The following is a 22,022-nucleotide window of genomic DNA, read 5'->3' as shown; positions in this document are numbered from 1 at the left end:
TTGCTGTGTGTGTAATGTATTTTTTTTTTTCATTATATACTGTATAATCAAAGAAATAAAAACACTGATCACAAATGAATCAGAAAATGCTTGAAAGTAGCTGAAAATATCAAATCTAGAACTACTGCTGGAAATAACTTTGTAAATGATTGCCTCCATTAAGAGACTTTCTCCAATTCTCCTCATTCCAAAATCTTCTTCTTTCTGGAGGAAAGAAGATCTTGCTTATCACACTGGGTATGCATTGAGATTGAAATTGAAACAAGAAAACTTGAAAAAAGTTCAGCATGGCCGGGACTCGAACCCGGAACCACCACACAGAAGTTCAATGCGCTAACCACTCACCCACCGCTACATTTCAATTTCCACCCAAACTAACACCTATTTAAAATCGTTTCATGGAAAAATATAAACAGAATACTCAAATATAACAGAAACCAACAAATATAAACAAAATATAAATAAAAATATAAACAAGAAAACATAAGCAATTTGTGTGAGTGTCTTCATGACTTACTCGAGATTTCCTTGTTTAACTCAAAAACAAGTTATATACACGTTGCTCAATGAAGAAAGTATCATTAAATGTCCTTCAATTAAATGTCCTACGTTATCGGCAGAGCCTTAACTTGTGGGGGGCAACTGACCCCCAGAGAAGCTCCCCGCCGTTCGAGGGGGTCCATTATCAGACAAAATTTTCTTACACCATATACGATAGGAACATGAAATTAGAAATGAAGCATCAAATCGGGTCGCAACATTACATAAACAAAACAGCACACAAAAGGTAAATAGAACAAAAATGAGTCGTGGACTCATTTGAGTAATATTTATTCGTATGGCTTTAAGATTTATCAATATTGTCCCCTTAATAATTTTGCCATGTATGTAATGGGCCCAGGTAGTAACTAACAGAACCTCAGACCTTGCCGTGCGGGAGGGCACACAGGCTCCGGTGAGGCCATAAAGATTAAGAGAAAGTTGGAGAGAGGCGGTCCAATAATTAGAAATCAACATTTTCTAGGGGCCCAAATAAGCATATTAATGCTTGCCCCAACCAGAAAAGAGTTGAGTTGAACGTTCCATTCAGCAGCGAGTCTATGTGATACGTGGACCTACTGATTAACGTGAAATCCTAACCACATGAGCTCCCGCCGGGAATTGAACCCGGGTCTCCCACGCCAAAGGCCCCTCCAGAAAAGAATCTAAGTTACGGCGCTGGTCATTAGTTGCAGGGATGGTCCCGACTTACATTACATTTCGTCTTTAATATAACTTCTAATTTCAAAAGAAGAAAAGAGGACAGAAATTATTTTCGCATTCTTTAAGTTGTATCAACACGTGTAGCAATAGACAGTTCTCTGTTTATGTTCCATAACTACTAGTTTATTTTCTTATATTCATATGTGGAGTTTGTGGCAAATTTAGGCCACATAATCGTGAGGCTGCTGATAATGAGGCCCAATACACTAGGGGTTCGAATTCCTTTGAAGAGCAAGATCGGAATTTTAATTGTCCTCAGTATTTCTTCAAATTACGGAAACAACGCCACGCATGCAGCTGATCAGGGGTTAGAGTGGCCTCAAAGTCAGGGTCATTTAGGAGCTGGCGTATCTGTGGACCAATGAATATTCCCTGTTTGATCTTCTCTGTACTTAATCGTGGAAACTTCATGCACAAATATCCGAATGTGCTTCATTCGTGTTCACTGCCTTTACAAACGCTGTCATAAGTCCCAACTTAATATGCAGTAGTGGCAGAACACTTTTCTGAGGGTTCACTAGAGGTTCATTGACAATATTTTTTGAGCCAGGAATCATAGCTGTTTTTAAAGGCCACTCCTTTTGTGTACAGTGTTTATCTCTTGCGCGACTGTCCCACTCACATATATAACAACAATACTTAGTATAACCTCCTTGCAAACCCAACAAAATCAAAATTACTTTGAAATCTCCACATACTAGCCATTCATGCTGATTGTAACTAATGAAGCGTAGAACAGATTTCAACGTAGTGTACGTTTCTTTCGCTAAAGCAGCATATGCGCCAGGGATGGACGGTCTTTCGTTATTATTATGTAACAGTACACCCTTCAGGCTTGTTTTGGAACCATCTATGAATAGTCTCCACTCGTCCGGTTTGTATGAAATATGTAGGTCATGAAATAATCCTTCAACATCACTGCAGATTGTAATGTCACCTTCAGTACCGAAATGGTTCTCAAGTTCTTTCTGACGATCCCGAAAAACTGACACTCGCACTGTTTCAGCTAGAAGGTTTCACTGCTGCAGTCGTGAGGCTAACACTTCAGCTTTACACTTCGGGAGGTCTAAATCCGTAATTAGATCACTGAGTTCACGTTGTATGATTTTGTGTGTTTCGCTGGATGAAGATGGCGTAAATGAAGGAACGACAACACTGGAGCACTTCTTCGGCTGGATGTGTAGGATCAGCATTCTCGCTATCACTGCTTGATGTTGTTGCGTTTGGGGGAACAGGAACTGGCAGTCCTTGTCCATGAGGCACAGGGCGAATTACAGATGGGATGTCAGGGTATTCGATATTTCTCTTCCTTTTGGTATTGATTCCTTTCTTCAAGGGCGGAGTCATACAAAAATAGCAATCAGACACATAATTTGTGGGTTCACACCAAATAGCAGGCACGCCAAACTCCATGGAGACGTGTTTCCCATGCATCCAAACATTTAGTACGGAAGAATCCGTCGTACAACACACGTGTGGAGCCCAAGATTTGTCTTGGTCTCCCACTCGACAACCGAAATACATGAATAGGCTTTCCTTACTGCATCAGTAAGTGGTCGCCTATATTACCACAAATAGCGTCTGCATAAATGTAACAAAAGTTATCAGGATTGCTCTTGCAGGTGCGGGGCATTTTCATGAAAACCGACACTCGTTCAAACACTCACAATAACACAAACACTCACAATTTAATTCAAATACGGTACTTTATTGTATATACATTCACCACCAACCACCTCTCAACCAACACACATTACAGTACAGTAAAAGAGAGCGCGGACACACACACGCACGCCGCCAACAACTTTCAGCCTGTCGAATGATCAGGTGGTTGGATCGTGGGCACATGAGTGAGCTTTACGCATTGTTGCCAGGACCAACAAGTACAACTAGCTTAACAACGGCAGCAAAACCGTTGTTACACTTCTTTGTATATTGCTATTATAACAACCATGGGCGGCGATTAGGGGGGGCAAAGGGGGGCAGTTGCCCCCGCACTTTTTTTAAGTAACCAATTAATGTATATAGTTTCATTTGGAAATGTAATGATTTTGTATGTGTTACTGATTAATAGGAAAAAATGCTGCCATATAATATTTGCTGTTGCGTGAATACGTATTGGTTGTCTTCCCGTGGAGTAAAGAAAGCTACAGTAATTGCGTTTTAATCGCCACAGAAAATAACCCCAAAAAATAACCTATTGGAGCACAATTTCAGCATACTTTCATTTCTTAATAGGATTGCTCTTGCAGGTGCGGGGCATTTTCATGAAAACCGACACTCGTTCAAACACTCACAATAACACAAACACTCACAATTTAATTCAAATACGGTACTTTATTGTATATACATTCACCACCAACCACCTCTCAACCAACACACATTACAGTACAGTAAAAGAGAGCGCGGACACACACACGCACGCCGCCAACAACTTTCAGCCTGTCGAATGATCAGGTGGTTGGATCGTGGGCACATGAGTGAGCTTTACGCATTGTTGCCAGGACCAACAAGTACAACTAGCTTAACAACGGCAGCAAAACCGTTGTTACACTTCTTTGTATATTGCTATTATAACAACCATGGGCGGCGATTAGGGGGGGCAAAGGGGGGCAGTTGCCCCCGCACTTTTTTTAAGTAACCAATTAATGTATATAGTTTCATTTGGAAATGTAATGATTTTGTATGTGTTACTGATTAATAGGAAAAAATGCTGCCATATAATATTTGCTGTTGCGTGAATACGTATTGGTTGTCTTCCCGTGGAGTAAAGAAAGCTACAGTAATTGCGTTTTAATCGCCACAGAAAATAACCCCAAAAAATAACCTATTGGAGCACAATTTCAGCATACTTTCATTTCTTCTTACAAGGGCTCGATATGTTAGTGAGCCGCTTTAAAGCTAATCGAAAGAACATTATGCAAAAAAGTAGGGCCTATTTCACAAGTTATTCTTTAATTGCACAAAAATTGACAGTTCCTAAAATGTCTTTTCTTCTTTCTAAAGTAAGGAATATCGATTAAAAAGAAGGTGATAAGAAACAACTTCTACCTTTTCCATTGTTTTGTAGTGTAATATACGAGTGAAGTGTTGTGTTTAAGGATGTACGAGTGTATATAGAATAAAATTTAGTAAATTGAACATAATTCTAGATTTTAAGTTTATTTTGTATAACTGAAGTGTGGATTGTAAGTATTGTTGTGTTTTGATGTGTTCCAAGAAAGTGAAATCTGCATATTTCAAGAAGTTGCAAAAGCAAATATTTCTTTAAATGTCGTAGCATATGCTTGTAGCAGTGGCGTATTTAGGGGGGGCTTCCGGGCTTAAGCCCCCCCGAAATCTTACTTACTATAGTAAAGTATATGAAATGTCTTGCAGAATTTTCACATTTTCAGGCAAAGCCCTCCCCGAAAGTTAGCAAAGCCCCCCCCCGAAAGAAAATCGTAAATACGCCACTGGCTTGTAGTATTTACTGTCTTTCATTTTCTAAGAGTAATAACATACATTTAATAGCATGTGTGGAATTAAATATTAAGTTTTTCATTAATCCTCAGTTTCAATATAACTTTTGCAAAACAAGCATCATTATTCATTACTATGATTAATATTATCCTTTCTATTTATTTGTTTTGCAAATTTATTAAATAATCTGATCACACAATTTTCCAGACAGAATTTTAAGATGTTCATGAGCAAGGAATCAAATCTCTTCTTACACTTTCGTTGTTTAAGAGTACAAAGGGCTAGTATCTACTTGCGTTGTTCTTCTCAATTTACTTAATAAACTATTATATACGATATACGGTATTTTAACTGAAAATATAGTATCCTATTAGTTATACAACCTTTCGTCAAACAAAATGTTAGAAACAACCAGGAAAACTAACATTTATATACAAATATTCAGATCATGTCTTGCCCCCTCACTTTTAACGTCCAACCGCCGCCACTGATAACAACAATGCAATTCATTTGTTCCCTAAGTACGTGTGACATTTACCCCTTCGATTTTTCTTGAAAAATACGGTCATCCCATGGGAAAAACATTTTTTTTGTGTGTGTAGATGTGAATAGAAAATAAATTGTTGGTGTCAACGTATATTTTATGATTATATATATATTCGAGGATTGCCAGTGCAGTTTTTTATTGCAGGATTGCCAGCTGTCGGCAAAAAAGTCGGAATTTTGCAGAAAGGGAATTTTTCGTGCAATATTTCAGTACATAAAATCCCCCACCCCAGTACAGACTATCGAAATGATAGTTACATTGTCTGAATGTATTGTCCTATAGTTCTGTTCGGCATACGGAAGTCAATATTACATTTCTAATGTTCATGTTGTAAACGTAGGGAAAATTTCGTCATTTCGGTAGAAGGGATAATATTTTTTTTCACAGTTCGGCTCTCTTCGATCATGACGACATTTGCAGAAAACATTCCCAATATTGACAGGTTACTTTTCAAATATAAATTATAATTTTACTATTTCAGGCTTGCCAGTAAAAGTATAAAAAATTGGATTTTCCTCTTAAAAAAAAGGGATATTTTCGAAAATATGGGTATATAATTTCCCAATGGTACCGGTTACCGGAATGATTGCTAAATTTTCAGAAAGTACGGTCATCGGCGAACAGAAAGAGGTATAACACATTCCGCAACGATAAATAGGGACGTAATTATACGTTTCTGAGTAAAACCTAACAAAATAAAGGTGAAAAGCATGAATTTTTAAGGTAAATTCCACATTTACTGGGAACCCTGAGCTACCAGCTAATAAGTGTGATATTCGTGTTCAGCTCCTCGAAGTCTATAAAGATTGGATACTTTCGCTTCTGTAAAAAGTAAAAAGTGAAAATTTGTTGACCAGTGTAATAAATGGTTATAAGCTCCTTACAAGATGTTCTAGACAAAATGTCGCATTGTAGGTATCCCTGTACCAAGTGAAATAGTAACATCCATCAAGATATGCTCCTGGATTACATATCTTCTAACGCAACATTCACAGTTGAGATTTTGAATTCTCACTATTCTCAAAATTGGTACAGATGAAAGAAATTATTATAGGCAACATCTAAATCATGAATATCTTTAATTTAGAGCTTTAGAAACTAATGTGGAGTGAACCTTCAACATCCCATCAATATGGGGTAGTCGACTCGAATTCATCAAAGACTAAATCCGTTTTACATAAAAATTCTAATTACGTATCATTTCTTTCGACTTCAAGCACTGTCAAAAAATGTTGACACTGAAGACGGTAATTTGATATTATTTTCGAATAAACTAATAGACATTTTAATTATTTTCTAAATTTATCAGTGGGATACAACGAAACATGCTCCGAAACCATCAGAGCTCTTGATAGAACTCGTTTGTCATGGCGTAGGCGCGTAGGGGGAAATCCGAAATAATTATATATCTCTCTAAAAGTTGGAGTTAAATTTTCATGTCCGAACTACATGATAATAGTTTAGTTGTATGCTGAAAATAAAATTTTGACGAATAGCCAATTGAATTTCTAAAACGATTATTATTTACTAATGATATAAATAGACAAAAGTTCACTATTTTTGCAGATATTTCAGAGAATCAGGGCAGAAATATCAAGTGCGATGCCTCTTTTGATGCAAAGATGAAATTGAATTTAGGATTATTACCAAAATATTTAATTCCTTATGTCGATTAGGTAATCTAAAGAAATATTCTTTACAGAAATTGGAAATATCGACTACATGTTAAAAGAAAGGAAATTTCTTACAACCTATGTTTGGGAACAGTAAAAGAAAGACATGATTTTATTCAAACTCAATGTGTAATTCACACTTAAATATCATTTTATTTAGAAATATAGTAGTAGCCATATTGTTTCCAAAACAACAATAACTCTAACTCTCTCTATGGCCTATGGAACCCGAAGGTTCAATCCCGCGTTCACAAAAGCTCTTCACCGACTTATATCCTTAGCCAACTGGATCCAGTTTCTACTTTGTATTCCTATTTCTGCGAGATCTACCTTAATATTGTCTTCCCATCTGCGCCAAGGTCTTCCTAATGGTCATTTTTTTCAGTTAAGATTTTGAAAGCGTTCCTACTTTCTTTCATCCTGGCTACATGATCTGCCCACCTGAGCCTCGTAGATTTTACGACCCTAACAATATTGAGTAATCCATATAAATTATGTAGTTCCTCGTTATGAAGTTTCCGCCATTCTCCATTCCCGTTTCTCTTGGATCTGAATATTCGTCTCAGGATTTTGTTCTCAAATACTTTCAATCTATGTTCTCCGTTCCGAGTAAGCGACCATGTTTCGCAACCATATACAACAATAGGGATGGTTATCGTTTTATATATTTTAAGCTTCAAATTCCTCGACAAAATTCGCGACGACAAGAGATTTTGAACTGAACAATAACACGAATTCCCTGCTTTTAGTTGACATTCAATTTCAACATTAAATGAACATTAAAACAACAATAAACAAAATTAAATTTCAAAATACATTATAAATCCCATAAATTTACAGTATATACTGATGTCCCTCTTTTTTATAGTAAATTCTGTAAAAATGCACTGGAATAGTTAAAAATTAAAATGGAATACCATTCAGAAATTTAAAATGGGATACCAACAAATGTAGTAGTAAATCTACTACATAGTTTTAAAGGTTATATTTATACACGGTTGGTAATTAGACAACTATATTAAGCTGATCATCTTGTAGGGCTTTCGTATGACGTTATTTGGTAATTATAAATAAACTTTTAGAAAAGACGTCAATATTTTATCTTGGTAACACACTTTATATTTATATATTTCACGAATTAGTAATACGCATTAGGAATGTAAGGCACATTGGTAACAAGATGAGACAGCAAATAAAACATCTTGTGGATATTTGATTGATTTACATAGTGCTTGTAATAACAACCAAAAAAATCCTAATTTTACTTATATCTTAAAACAGTTCTCATGCATAGATGTACATTATACACTTGTTCATTACATCAAAAATAATTTTTCTTTTTCTTGAACTCACTCACTTAACACGCTAGCACCACATAGGCTTCATGGGACTTTCAGTTACCTTTCTTAATGGACTTCGTAGGTTCCATGGGATTGGGAAGTCTACCCTCTTTCTTTACTTCTTTGAAGTCCGTTGCTCTGATCTTGGTGAGGCTCCCTCATTACAAGGGACCAATATGGCTTCTTCGAAAGGTTTTGTACTAACTGTCTAGTAATATTCTTTTCTTTTTAAAATTTATTTTTATTTACAAAATTATTATAGTGGTTTCATGGGAAAAGGCAAAGTTCATACGGGGCTCAATGTACTTAAACAGCTTGTTTTTTCTAATTGTTTCTGTGGCTTTGACATCATACTCTTAACACATTTGCAAGAGTTTGTACGAAGCAGAAAATGTCAAAGTACGGAAAAAGTGACATTCAGGATCGGGAAGTAATTTCACCATTTGGAGCACTAGAGAAGTCCTAAGTGGTTGGCCTTTACGATATCTTGTCTTGTCTGAATATGTTTCCATTTCATACATGTATTTCTATCACAAATGAGAACATATTCCTACCAGTCATAACCCATATATCCAAATTTAATAGATTTACCTTTCGTAAACATTTTACAAGAATACTACTGTAGTTAGACATCATAAATGCGTCTGTTCTAATCGTTCTCTTGAATATAATTAAATATATGAAATTGTGAAATTAAATACAAGCTGAGTGCACTCTGTATAGTTAGAAAATCAAACATCATTCACAACAACTGAACTTTTATCTTGTCACAAAGATTCTTACTGGTAAAGACGACAGTTAGAAGATATCTTGCGGTTTAGAAAGGGATTTATACATTGCTTTAGTGGGAATATAATTTGTTCCGGTAAAATTTGGTCATGGAGAGACATTTTCGAATAATAGGGATGGTGACTCAGGGGGATTTTTCTATATATGTAATTACCGTAATTCTAGATATTGCCGTAATTACAGATAAATACAGTGAACAGAATAGGAGTACGCATTTTTATCGGGGAAAGTAATTTTATATAGAAAGAAAATATCACGATATTTAATAATTACATTGTCTTCTTTAAATGTTTCATTCAAACTCGACTCGACTCAAAACTGACATCTTTGAGCTCGACTCGAGAACTCAACTCCAAAAATTTCCTCCAACTTGGCTCGAATTTGACTCGAGTTTCGATTCGAGTCGAGTCAAAACGAAGAAAATCGAGCCAAACGCCGTGTGTGGTTTCAAGTACTTTCTTCAAGTATCCTACATAAACAATATAATTATTATGAATGATGCTACTACTTCTACTTATTATTTTTTTATTTTTATTATTATTATTATTATTATTATTATTATTATTATTATTATTATTATTATTATTATTATTATTATTATTATTATTACTATTATTACTTTTGCTTTTACTATGGATTCGTATAGTAAAACTGCAAGCTTATTTTAATGAAAAAAGTGTTATGAAAATTTAAAAAATCCTTGGGCAAGGTTTGAAACCATGTCAAAAATTATTTTCATTACTAGAACGTTGCTTGAGAACACTCGGCCACGAGGGCCGACAGCAGTTTGCCTTTATTTCCGCTATATGTAGGTCATGACTCTTGATTTCCTATTTGTATCGGCCAATAAGATCAGAGGATATCTGAAATTCTTTGAATCTCCCGCACACCAAGGTCTGCGCGGTCGTTAGTTACGCCTCTGGGCTCGTTCCATACACGGCGAATTCATTAAGGGAGCAATATTGACAAATCTGACAATAATATACGAATATATATTATTTCTAGTGCCCCTAATAGTAGACATTTTTTTTTTACTGAAATGGGCCCACAACTCATTATTGTTTTATTTACCTTTAGTCTGCTGTTCTGTTTATCTAATGTACTGAACCTGTTTGATGCTTCATTTATAATTTCATTTTAGTATCGTATATGGAGTAAGACAATTTTGTCTTAAATTGGGAACCCCTTGAACGGCGGGGAGCTTCCCTGGAGGTGGAGGCAGTGGCCCCCCTGCCTACACAAGTTACGGCCCTGCGTCGTGGCAATCATTTTTTTAATTGGAAGGTATTGTTTACGTAATTTATTTTGTAATTATGTTATTTCTTTATTATTATTATTATTATTATTATTATTATTATTATTATTATTATTATTATTATTATTATTATTATTATTAGTAGTAGTAGTAGTAGTAGTAGTAGTAGTAGAAGTAGTAGTAGTAATGCAAGGTCGATACTTGGCTACATATTTTATATTTTATGAATTTTGTAATTGGATTTCAAGTCTTTTTGTTGAATAATCAACACACTCCACTTTAGGGGGTTTGGAGGAGGGAAATATTATCCTGTTGCTTTTCATTGGTTTACTTGCACGCTACACCAAGCCTGGATACTACATTTCAATTTTCTATATCTACGGGAAGTACCCTAAAGGTTGTGATGATCATAAGAGAATAAGTGAATAAGTGATGAGATCAATGAACTTTGCGTATTAACAACATTTCAAATATCAGGTTGTCAGGAAAGTCATGACGTATTTCGGTAAAATATGACAAATGATGATTTGTGGATATACTAGAGTTATTCGGATCATCCAATAGTTTGTCATGAATAGCTAAGATGTTGAGTGTTTTGTGTGGTAGTATTGCTCTTTGTTTGGTTTGGTTTTACAGATTTGATCAGAGATGGCGTGGGTCAATGAAAACTTGACCCACCACCCACCGCGACCCACTCTGACACATGATCCACCACCCAACTTGGCCCTCTCTGACCCACTACCCACCATGACCCACTCCGACCTACCACCCACAATGAACCACTGACCCACCAAAACACATGGTCATCAACTCTGTCACATGATCAACGTCCTCTTTTCTACCGACTAAAGAGTTTATACTTGTAATAAAACCAGGTTGTCAAATCCTAACTAATGGGAGTTTGAATTTCTACGGTCAATCCTTCAAGCACCGCTCTATTACAAAAATGATGGATCTGACCTTTACGATATAAAAATGGTAAAGTGTTTGTCATAGGCCAACTTACGATGAATTTCAATTAAATTATCATTTTCTAATCATTATCTTGTTGAATTATCGATTTTTTCAGTGGAAAAACGTATGAAATTTCAAAGTCCCAAATCAAGTTAAGTAGACCAATATATAGAAGCTTAAATTTTATGTATATTTTTTCACAACGTTGATTGTCCTGTTCTCTAAGCGCTTGATGTAATAAACAAGCTTTTAGCAATTATTATAAAGTGCATGGTAAGCATATATGGATATATGATTCGAAGCACTGTATTTTTTGTTGATTTGATTTTGAGTTTAAGGTCCCTTCTGCAGAGAGGCTATATGAAAATGGGCCTATACCATGCCGTAACCGTTGCCTACACCTAGTGTCCAACTTGCGGGTAAAAGTCGATCATCAATATAGAGACGAGACGGTGTCCCACTGGCGGCAAGGTTTCGTCGAGTGGAAACAGATATCTCGCGTCTAGGTGTTGAAGTTACCACCGCATCGCAGCGAGGGCTTCGTTTTGGTCCGCGCTCCTTCTATTCGTCGCGGAGAATTGCGAATGGACCTACACGAACTATCGCCAATCATGTGCATGCGGTTATTATTATATATTCTTTTTTCCTGACGAATTGTTCCTAAAGAGAGCTCCCGGGATCACGAATAACACTGCCTCAACATCATAAAGTGAAAAATCTTGAGTGCGATAATTGTATGAATTTAGATGGCAACTGTTGTCGATCTTTAGAAAGTGAGTATAGGAGAACTATGAAATAAAGTAAATAAACACGGGTTATTTTGTTATAAAATTACATGGAAAACGCATTTTATCTTATCCCAAACAGTTATCGTCTCATATATATTGTTAAAAGAGCACTCTGATTGAACATATTAAAACGATCTCAACGATTTATCCCTTTACAAACAGTTATCGTCTCTGTGGCGAAGTCGGAAAAAACCCGCCCAGTAATCATAAGATTGGTGATTCGAACATCCTCCGGAGTAATTTTCTGGTACTTTCTTTTAGTGTTTTTAGACTCACCTTTATGTAATCAAATCACACACATATAGGGAATTTAACATATTTTGGGGGAGTAATTTTGTGGTTCATTGGCGTTTTGTCGCGTCAGAAGATGCCGTCTACAATGCAGTGAGCAGAGAGGTTCGTTAAATGAATTTACTTAAAAAAAATAATACACTGCCATGAAACACCGGATTCCAATCAATAAAGTATCTGTCCAATGCCGTGCCGTGAAAAATCAGGGCCCGAGGCAAGAGCATATGGCAGCGCCTCCGTGCATATGAGTTGTCAATTTAAAGTTGACTCCTCTGAACTATTCTTTCTGCATAATACTTTACTATTTTATCACGACTGAAATCAGAAAGTTTCAGCATTATTACACTGGAACCGTAAAAGTGTGTAATTACTGAATTCACTACAGCTCCATTTTCTCCTTCTCCCAAAAGTGTTGTCTTAGAGTATGGCTTAAGCGTTAGATTCCTAATGTTGGGGACGCGAGGTCTATTCCGGGTGTGGCAATTCAGTAAATTTTTACAATCTACAAAACTGATACTTCTGATGTATACTAACATGAAAGATATTCAATTGGGTCTAATAAGGAGGGTGTCCGAAGTGTAAATCTCAGATTTCAAAAATGTTTGTGTAGATCGTTAGGGAGACTCATGGAATAAATATTGGCAGTGGCCCATTTGCGACTTTCGGCTTTCATAGTAAAAATCGACTTTTGATTTGAAAATTGACTTATTGTTGCTGACAATCGTTGTCATTCGTCTTCATTTGGGTAAAGATACTTCAATTGTGGATCGGGGATCCCTGTGTGTGTGGCGCGGTAACCGTGTGTGTGATATATGTTGCCCATGTATTTTGACGAGCTGAATTCAAATATGTCATTAAAAGTACTTTGTGGAGCACATGTGCGGCACAGGTCTCTACCTAGTTTTTTGGGATGCTGAATCACAAGTTGAAAGAGAACTGAAGAACTTCAAATAGGAGTTTGGCAGAAACAGTGATTAATTTATGAATTGTATATTTTACAGAAATGAAACTACTTGAAAAAGTATTCCACGCAAAGACTTTTGCAGCATCAGCTACATTTCGCACTCATTGCATATGATTGGATCGTTTAAGGAAAATGAGAAACTCAGTGCATTAATAAATTCTGGTGGTCTTGCATCTACATATCCAGATTTATACCAACTATATTTGAACACATCATGGTACCTTGGCGATGATAGTTGTTCATAAATTACCGATTGCAATTTTATAATGTTGTTACTTTAGTGGAGTTGAATATCAATTTGGTGTAAAATTATAAAATGTTATTTTCCGTACAAAATTCTTCCTTATTCTAAGGCCCCAAGCACCTCATGGTTGTACAGCTCAAGTTGTTTCCGGTGGAATCTATTTGATACAAAGCGTTTTGTCGTCCGGAATGTGTTGAAAGATGACCATGAATCTAGGAGAAGGACACTTTTGTCCTCCATGTTAGGAACCAAAACGTCACAGATCCACTCTTCCAAGTACAGCTTATCCATCTTTCCAGATTTTGATGCGGAAAGATTAACATTTGGGGGCTGGAAAAAAGTTTTCTTTACTTATGGTCCAAATTGTTCTGTCGGTTCTTGCAATACAATATATAATGGCCCAACTAATTTTCCACTTTCAGACATAAGGGGCATTACTGTATAGCTATAAGAAAGGCATTTATGGATTGTGCAGAAGCTTCTACTTTTTTGACCTTGTATAGCTAACATTCGATTATAGTGCAGTTCCATGTAAGTATTGTCTATATCGAATTATGGTAACGTATCCCTGACTTCTAGCTGAAAAGATATGACCGAAGTTTCTATTTTTCTGAATTGTCAACGTCTGCTCACGACACGTCTACACCCTGGGTAATTCAAAATCATTGGATTAGCTGATGTCTCTGCAGTTTTCTTTCATATTTTCTTTCTTCGTTATGATCCCTATACTATTTCTATTTGTCACGAAGTAGTTAGCGGGCTTTGTAGTAAACGTGTCAAAAGGTTCTGCAGATACATATTTGCTAATCGTTAATTACAAAATATAAAATATTAACACAATTTAAAGTGAATATGACATCACCTACATTGTAGTATCGTTGTCCTGTAAAACATACAATCCATAAAGTAAGCACTCTTTCTTCCAAACTCCTATTTCAAGCCCTTCAGTTCTCTTTCAACTTGTGATTCAGCATCCCAGAAACTAGGTAGAGACCTGTGCCGCACATGTGCTCCACAAAGTACTTTTAATGATGACATATTTGAATTCAGCTCGTAAAAATGAATGGAGAACATGTATCACATTCGTGAGGGGTACCCCCTCACACACACAGGGATCCCCGATCCACAATTAAAGTATCTTTAAGCAAATGAAGACGAATGACAACGATTGTCAACAACAATAAGTCAATTTTCAAATCAAAAGGCTGATTTTTACTACGAAAGCCGGAAATTGCAAATGGGGCACAGCCCCACCCAAATAGGGAGTTCCATCGAAATTTGTTGTACCGATCTTTATTCCATGAGCCTCCCTAACGATCTGTACAAACATTTTTGAAATCTGAGATTTACACTTCGGACACCCACCTTGTAAGAGTTGCGACAACTTCCTTTACAGGTGAAACGCCAATAACACAAAATTACGTCATCTGTATCAACCTTCGTAACTATCTGGCAAGTAACGTGTTTGGACAAGCATTGATGAACACATAATAGCTAAACACGTCCTTACTGCTGTAGTATGGGCCAAAATTGAGTTCCAAGGAATTGTTCGTAGCTGTGCACAAATTGCTAATAGTGATCGAACTTATGATAGGGATCGCTAGTCACTAAAATAATCCTATTTCAGATGTCATCTCTCCTTTCTACTTACAAGAAGGGCGAAACAAAATGCATTACTATCATCAGCTAACAAATCTTTATATTCCATTTCTTGTCATAAAATGATAATTCCATCTGTAAATGTAATAATATTATTGGGTTCATGTATAAAACTAAGAAACATCTGACATACTCTATATCTTTTCTGTTCCTATGAATACCTTCGACTATGTTACTTTTTCTTTCCTTCTGCGGTAATAATAATAATAATAATAATAATAATAATAATAATAATAATAATAATAATAATAATAATAATAATAATAATAATAAAGGAATAACATAATTACAATACCAATTACATAAACATTATCTACCCATTCAGAAAAATTAATAATTGCCACGACGGGATTAGAACCCAGGTAACTGCAATGGGAGTTTCCTGCTTTAATAATTTCTTTTAAACAAATCAACCCAACCGAAGTACTTTTCGCTACTGGCACGTCATTTCCTTTCGACGTATTCCAAACACTACAGGGACACGAACACAGAGGACAATTAAAATTCCACAATTTACGGAAACAACGCTACCACATTGTTCTTGGGAAACAAGAGAGCCGACAATTATAGGGACCTTGTGGATGAATTAATTCATGCTTATCAAAACATTGGCTGCAGCATGCACTTTCTTCACTCACACCTCGATGTCTTCCCAGAGAACTGTGGTGCTTTCAGTGATGGACACAGCGAGAGATTTCACAGGGATATTTCTCTCATGGAACATCGATACACGGGTTGGTGGACAGCTGCAATGTTGGCTGCCTTCTGCTGGACGCTACAGAGGGATGCTCCAGACGCAACCAACAAGAGGAAGGCAAACAAACGGCGCATTCATTGAAGGTGAGTGCATTCATTTAGCCTAGGCAATAAATTTGTGTACAATTTACTTTTGTGCAGCAATAACGAAGGTCCGAGGACCAATTTATTTTTTTTGGCCAAAAATGTAGTAGACAGGGGAAATTTGCGGTATTTCAGTTCAAAGGATAATATTTATGAGGATAATATTCAAAGGATATATAAAGGAAGTCAGTTCGGTCTTTTTATGGCACATAATGTTACCAGTCTAATATCTTTTCCAGCTTTCTTTCCAGTTATTTATTGCAAAAAAGTCGGAATTTTGCAGAAAGGGAATTTTTCGTGCAATATTTCAGTACATAAAATCCCCCACCCAAATACAGGCTACCGAAATTATAGTTATATTGTCTGAATGTATTGTCCTATAGTTCTGTTCGGCATACGGAAGTCAATATTACATTTTTAATGCACATGTTGTAAAGGTAAGGAAAATTTCGGCATTTCGGTAGAAGGGATAATATTTTTTTCACAGTTCGGCTCGCTTCGATCATGACGACATTTGCAGAAAACATGCCCAATATTGACAGGTTACTTTTCAAATATAAATTACTATTGCAGGGTTGCCAGTAAAAAATTTAAAAATCGGATTTTCCTCTAAAAAAAAAGGGGATATTTTCGAATATATGGGTATATAATTTCCCAATGGTACCGGTTACCGGAATGATTGTTACATTTTCAGAAAGTACGGTCATCGGCGAATAAAAAGAGGTATAACACATTCCGCAACGATAAATAGGGACGTAATTATACGTTTCTGAGTAAAACCTAACAAAATAAATGTGAAAAACATAAATTTTTAAGGTAAATTCCACATTTACTGGCAACCCTGAGTACCAGCTAATTTTAAATGTGATATTCGTGTTCAGCGCGTCGAAATTTATAAAGATTGGCTACTTTCATTTCTGTAAAAAAAAATTCACTATAGACCAGTGTTATTGCCACAGGTTGTACATTTGGTTAATGTATTATACTTATTACCTATATGATAGATAATTACACTGAAATATAAACCAACCTCAATTTCTAAAACACTATATTTTATATAAGAAGTTACTTATTTTACATCGCACTTCAAATTGAACATTTAGCTGTCATGGCGAATCCCTCAATTGTTTTTAAAAATCTGTATGAAAACTGTTTACATCACTATAGCAACTTGCAAATACACACACACACACACACACACACACACACACACACACATATATATATATATATATATATATATATATATATATATATATATATATATATATATATATATATATAAAGATAGATAGATATTACCTACATTATTTCTTTCTTCTTCTTCTTCTTCTTCTACAAAATTGTCCGAGCACTGCTGCCCTGATTACGTACGAAATATATAAAATATACGACGTTGTCGTTGTAAGCTTCAGTTAATTGAAAATCCCTAAGTCAGGAGAATAAATTCTGCATTATCAAAAGTTTTACTGGATCTACACCTGCAGTTGGGTTTGTATCAGTGTATTTCAGTGAACAGTACAACCTACTTAACAATAAAATGAAGGTAATATTATTAATAAATTTATTTTGCTTGAACTGTATTTCAATTCAACGATCGATAATGATTCATGCTTCCGCCTTGTTCAGCATTTGGTGATAGCAATATTAAATTCCGCTATATAAGTCTTAATTAAGTAGAACTATCTCCATCCAGTCCTTAAAAATATACTCCAACTTTCTTAACAATGTATCCATTTCAAAATCTCGTGTCCTAAATCATTTCATAGCACGATTTTCCAGCACAACAAATTTAGTTTACATATATCTTTACCGTTTTACTTACGTGACTTTCGGAAATGTTGATATTATAAGCTTCATGTGTCCCACTTTGATAGTTATTAGATAAAAATGCTCTCAACAAATTATAGTTTTAAAGTAAATATTGACTTATTCATTTTGATACTATTCAGAAATTTTGAAACTATAGTTAACTTTCAAATTCTACGCATGGCAGCTGTAACTAATTTGCATAATATTGTTGTCAATTTCTGTACCTTTTAGTTCTAATTTACGCCCCTTCAGCAGCGAAAATTTTAGTATTGTGTGTACAAGTGTGATTGAAATTTTAAATATCAGTATTTTTTTTACATTTATATGGGTCGATATTTATATAATGTGCTCGCATTTTGTATGTGATTTGGACCTAAATATTTGTATTCATGTACACAGTAAATGCTAAATTGAAACTACACATATCATGTCTTTTAGTAGGAACATAATAGATTCCTTTTTATTTTGCTTAGTTGTATTTTAGTTTAACGTCTTATGTTATGCATTGAGGTTAAGGAAGACTGCAGTGATGAACTGGATGGTAATGAAAGAATGACAAAAGTATAAGGAAACGGCAGAACCCTGAAAAAGCTACAGTGAAAACGCCCATGCATACGGTGTTTGCCCACCACGAAGCCCACTTGACCAACCAGGAAACCTATGTGCTACAGGTGGAAACACTTTTAAGTTAGAGTTTTTATATATGTTAATGTCAGTGTTTAGGTAAAGGAAACATATACATATGATCGGATACATATAAAAGACATACATATGATCGGATTTGTATAGATATAATGGAAACTGCGATGGAATAACTTAGATTTGAATCCTTCATTACACAGCTACTTCGTCTAAATGAAGGACATGTGAAAGTAATTAGAATCATTCCATTTCATTTAGTGTTCATATCAAAATGTTTCGGTGCCAAAATATGGAAGTTCGAGAGACTTGTATTACACTTCAGTAAAATAGGAGACAATTCTTGAATGTAAACAACATGACTTACTACTTGGGTATTCGTACAAATTTTGTATTGAAGTATCGAAGAGCAAAAGATTTCTTTTCCTTTTTTATGGAAAGATATATATTTTCAAGTTCAATATCATGCCAATAATGAGAACAAATCGGTAATTTTTGCTATTTGACTTATTTCAATATCTTGTTGCTTTTCCCCAAGAATTTCTATTCAATGAAATGTAATGCCTTATATTTCAGTTATTATCTAAAACTATAGACCTAAATTGTGCCACTTAGTTTAAGAAATTGTTTCCTTCATCTTATGCGTATCTCTTGTTCTGAAGCTGATAAAATATTACTTTTAGGTGTTATTTATGGTATTTTTGTAATGCAAACATTGCGTGTGTAGTTCGTACATCGTCAGTCTATTGTCACTGTTTAGGCAGTTTGGTTATATTCAACATTTAGAACTTTATTTACTTCTAAGCGTTTCTAACATTTTATTTCATTTTACTTTTGATTTACGTGTTTGTGATGAACGTCAGGCATTTTAAACATCTTAACTTTTATTTATAATGTAATAATTTATTTAAGGTTTCTTAATTATACTTAAATCTTGTAAATACATGCTTGTGGTTTGATACACAAGAAAGGCTACTAACTGAGATCTGGGAGTTCCTAGCGTGCTTCTGCAATTTTACGTAATATTCTATAATGAAATTATTTTATGTTTTAATATGGGAAGAATAAAGTAGGCAGTTTTTAAATAACATAATGTGAATTTCTAGCGTTGAGGATCACAAAGTAGGGCTATTATTGGTGCCCGGTCTAAATAAACCCAATTGTACTGCTTAAAACATATATTGCTCGTAATATTACACCATACATTTGGAAAGGTTTAGCACATACAGAAATTATGAATAATGTTTCGGAAACAGATTGAGAACTAGTCTAAAGTAGGCCCGACTTTAGTCATAAATATTTAAGTTTCTAAATAAAGAGCTGATTATCTTTCCTTCCAGCAATTAATACGAAAGATAAACAATAGTTAACGAAAGACGCATACATAACAAAGGTCTGATAAACAGCACAATTTCATGTTTTGCTGGGGTGGGGAGGGGAACGTAAGACTGTCCAAAGTTATAAATGAAGTTTCACGTTTTTCATTAGCACAATATATATTTCATTAGCAATTACCCCCTGTGTTCTCATAAATGACACTGTTAAAACTAATTCACATTATAAACTTAGTACAATGTGTGCGGTCCGGGTTCTACGTATCAGAGAGTGTACCTGCAGGGTTAAAGGTACATGCAAATCATGTTGCACTATGAATTATATAGTACTCAACGTTCTGAGAAAAATATAAAATTTAAGGAAAAGATTTACATAACAGAATTTACAATTGCTTTGAAGGTAGCCCAAAAATATAATGACAACAACATTGGAAAGAAACTTGCTTCTTGTGTATACAGATTACATAGGTTTCTATAAATAAAGCATTTTGCTCAGAAGCTGTCGATCAAGCTGTCATACTGTGGTTTCCAATTCAAGTTTTATGGCATCGTTTCTCCCATTCCTGGCACTCCTTCTTCAATAATAAGGAAAACAAATATATTGATTCTAGAAGAAATTTATTTGTCAAGTTCCACGACTTTGTCTCTCAGAGACATAGTCATAAATATTTGAGTTTCTAAATAAAGAGTTGTTTACCTTTCCTTCTGTAATTAATATGAAAGAGAAACAACAGTTAACGAAGGATGCATACATAACAAAGGCCACTAAAGTTGACATACACGTACTACATTTGTCATTACTAATTTTGAAAGTAGAATTATGCATTAACTGACGTTTTATAAACCCACTCGTTCTAACAACATAAATTATGTAAAAGGGAAAAGTGAGTGACTTATTATCCTCAGGCCATATAAGTAGAAATGTGAAATTTCGACATAATACTCCTTTTGTCACAAAAACTAGGTATAAGAAGGCAGGATTTTTGGAAATACGTATCTTAAGAGTGTAAAGGTGGAATCAACGTTTTTTCAAGCATTGTGTCTAACAAATCTCAGAAGTTAAAAAGATGAAACTCGGTATATAAACTTACCATAAAAAATAACGGAACCTAATTTTCTGCCTTTTTCAAAATTCCACACTTTAAACGGGGAAAGGCATCAGTAATATTAAAAATCCCAGTATTCAGTCACAGAAGGGTAAATCAAAGAACTTACTTGAGTTGAAGGTGTGACTTAGAAAATTTCAAGTGTAATTTCAAGTATAAGAATCCGTTTAAGTTTGAAGTGTGAAGTTCGGTAAGTAAAATCTTAACTAAAAATAAAGCAATACGTATTTGTAAGGTTTCGAAATTCAACTTGTAAGGGGGAGGAGGAAAATCTTTTCTCATTCTTTTCTCTACATTCAAATCGATGGTATCAAATTTCATCACGGGAAAGTGGCTAGTTTCAAAATGAACTATTGAGCATAGTTAGTAATATTCTAGAGCTGGGTCTTTGTCATTGTGTAAATTTAGGGAGAGAAAGGCATCTAAAATTTATGTCAAAATACAGTGTTTTACATTCCCCTTTTGTAACTAAACTTCTTATTGAAAGAAAGTGTAGACACCCCCCCCCCAGAGTTTTCGGAAATTCTTCTTTTAAGAGGGCAATTTCAAATTTTTTCTCCTGGAAGTCCCCTGTTTTATCGTGAAAGAAAAGTGATTAAACCGTTTGGAATGTAATTTTGAACATAGTTAACTTTAGCCCGAACCGAGCTTTTATCATACCATTTGTATGTCAAAAATTAAGAATCTTACGAACCTCTCATGTTAGGTAGAATAATGAAAAACTCGTGGTTAAAATGTTAATGTAAGTAAAAATTTCCGAAAATTCTACTTCTGAAAAGGGTAAGTTTTAAAATATGTTATTTTCCCATTTTGTATCATTGAAATGACTAAAGTGAAAAAAAAAGAAGTTTTCAAAATTTACAATGTATATTTGAACATAGTTAACACTAGACTCGGTTGCTCTCTATTTACTTTCATTGAAATACAAAGATAACCGAGAAAGCTCTGTGTTCGCTTTTAGTGGAGGTCTGTGTTCAATTGGAACTCACACCGTCAGTTGAATGCGAATGAAGATAAGGAGAATGTCAATTGTTGCTGTCGATATATCCAACACACTACCTA

Source organism: Thermobia domestica, chromosome 3 (genome assembly GCF_964235325.1).
Source record: "Thermobia domestica chromosome 3, izTheDome1.hap1.1, whole genome shotgun sequence".
NCBI classification, from domain to species: Eukaryota; Metazoa; Arthropoda; class Insecta; order Zygentoma; family Lepismatidae; genus Thermobia; species Thermobia domestica.
Note: the sequence above shows the minus strand (reverse complement) of the source record.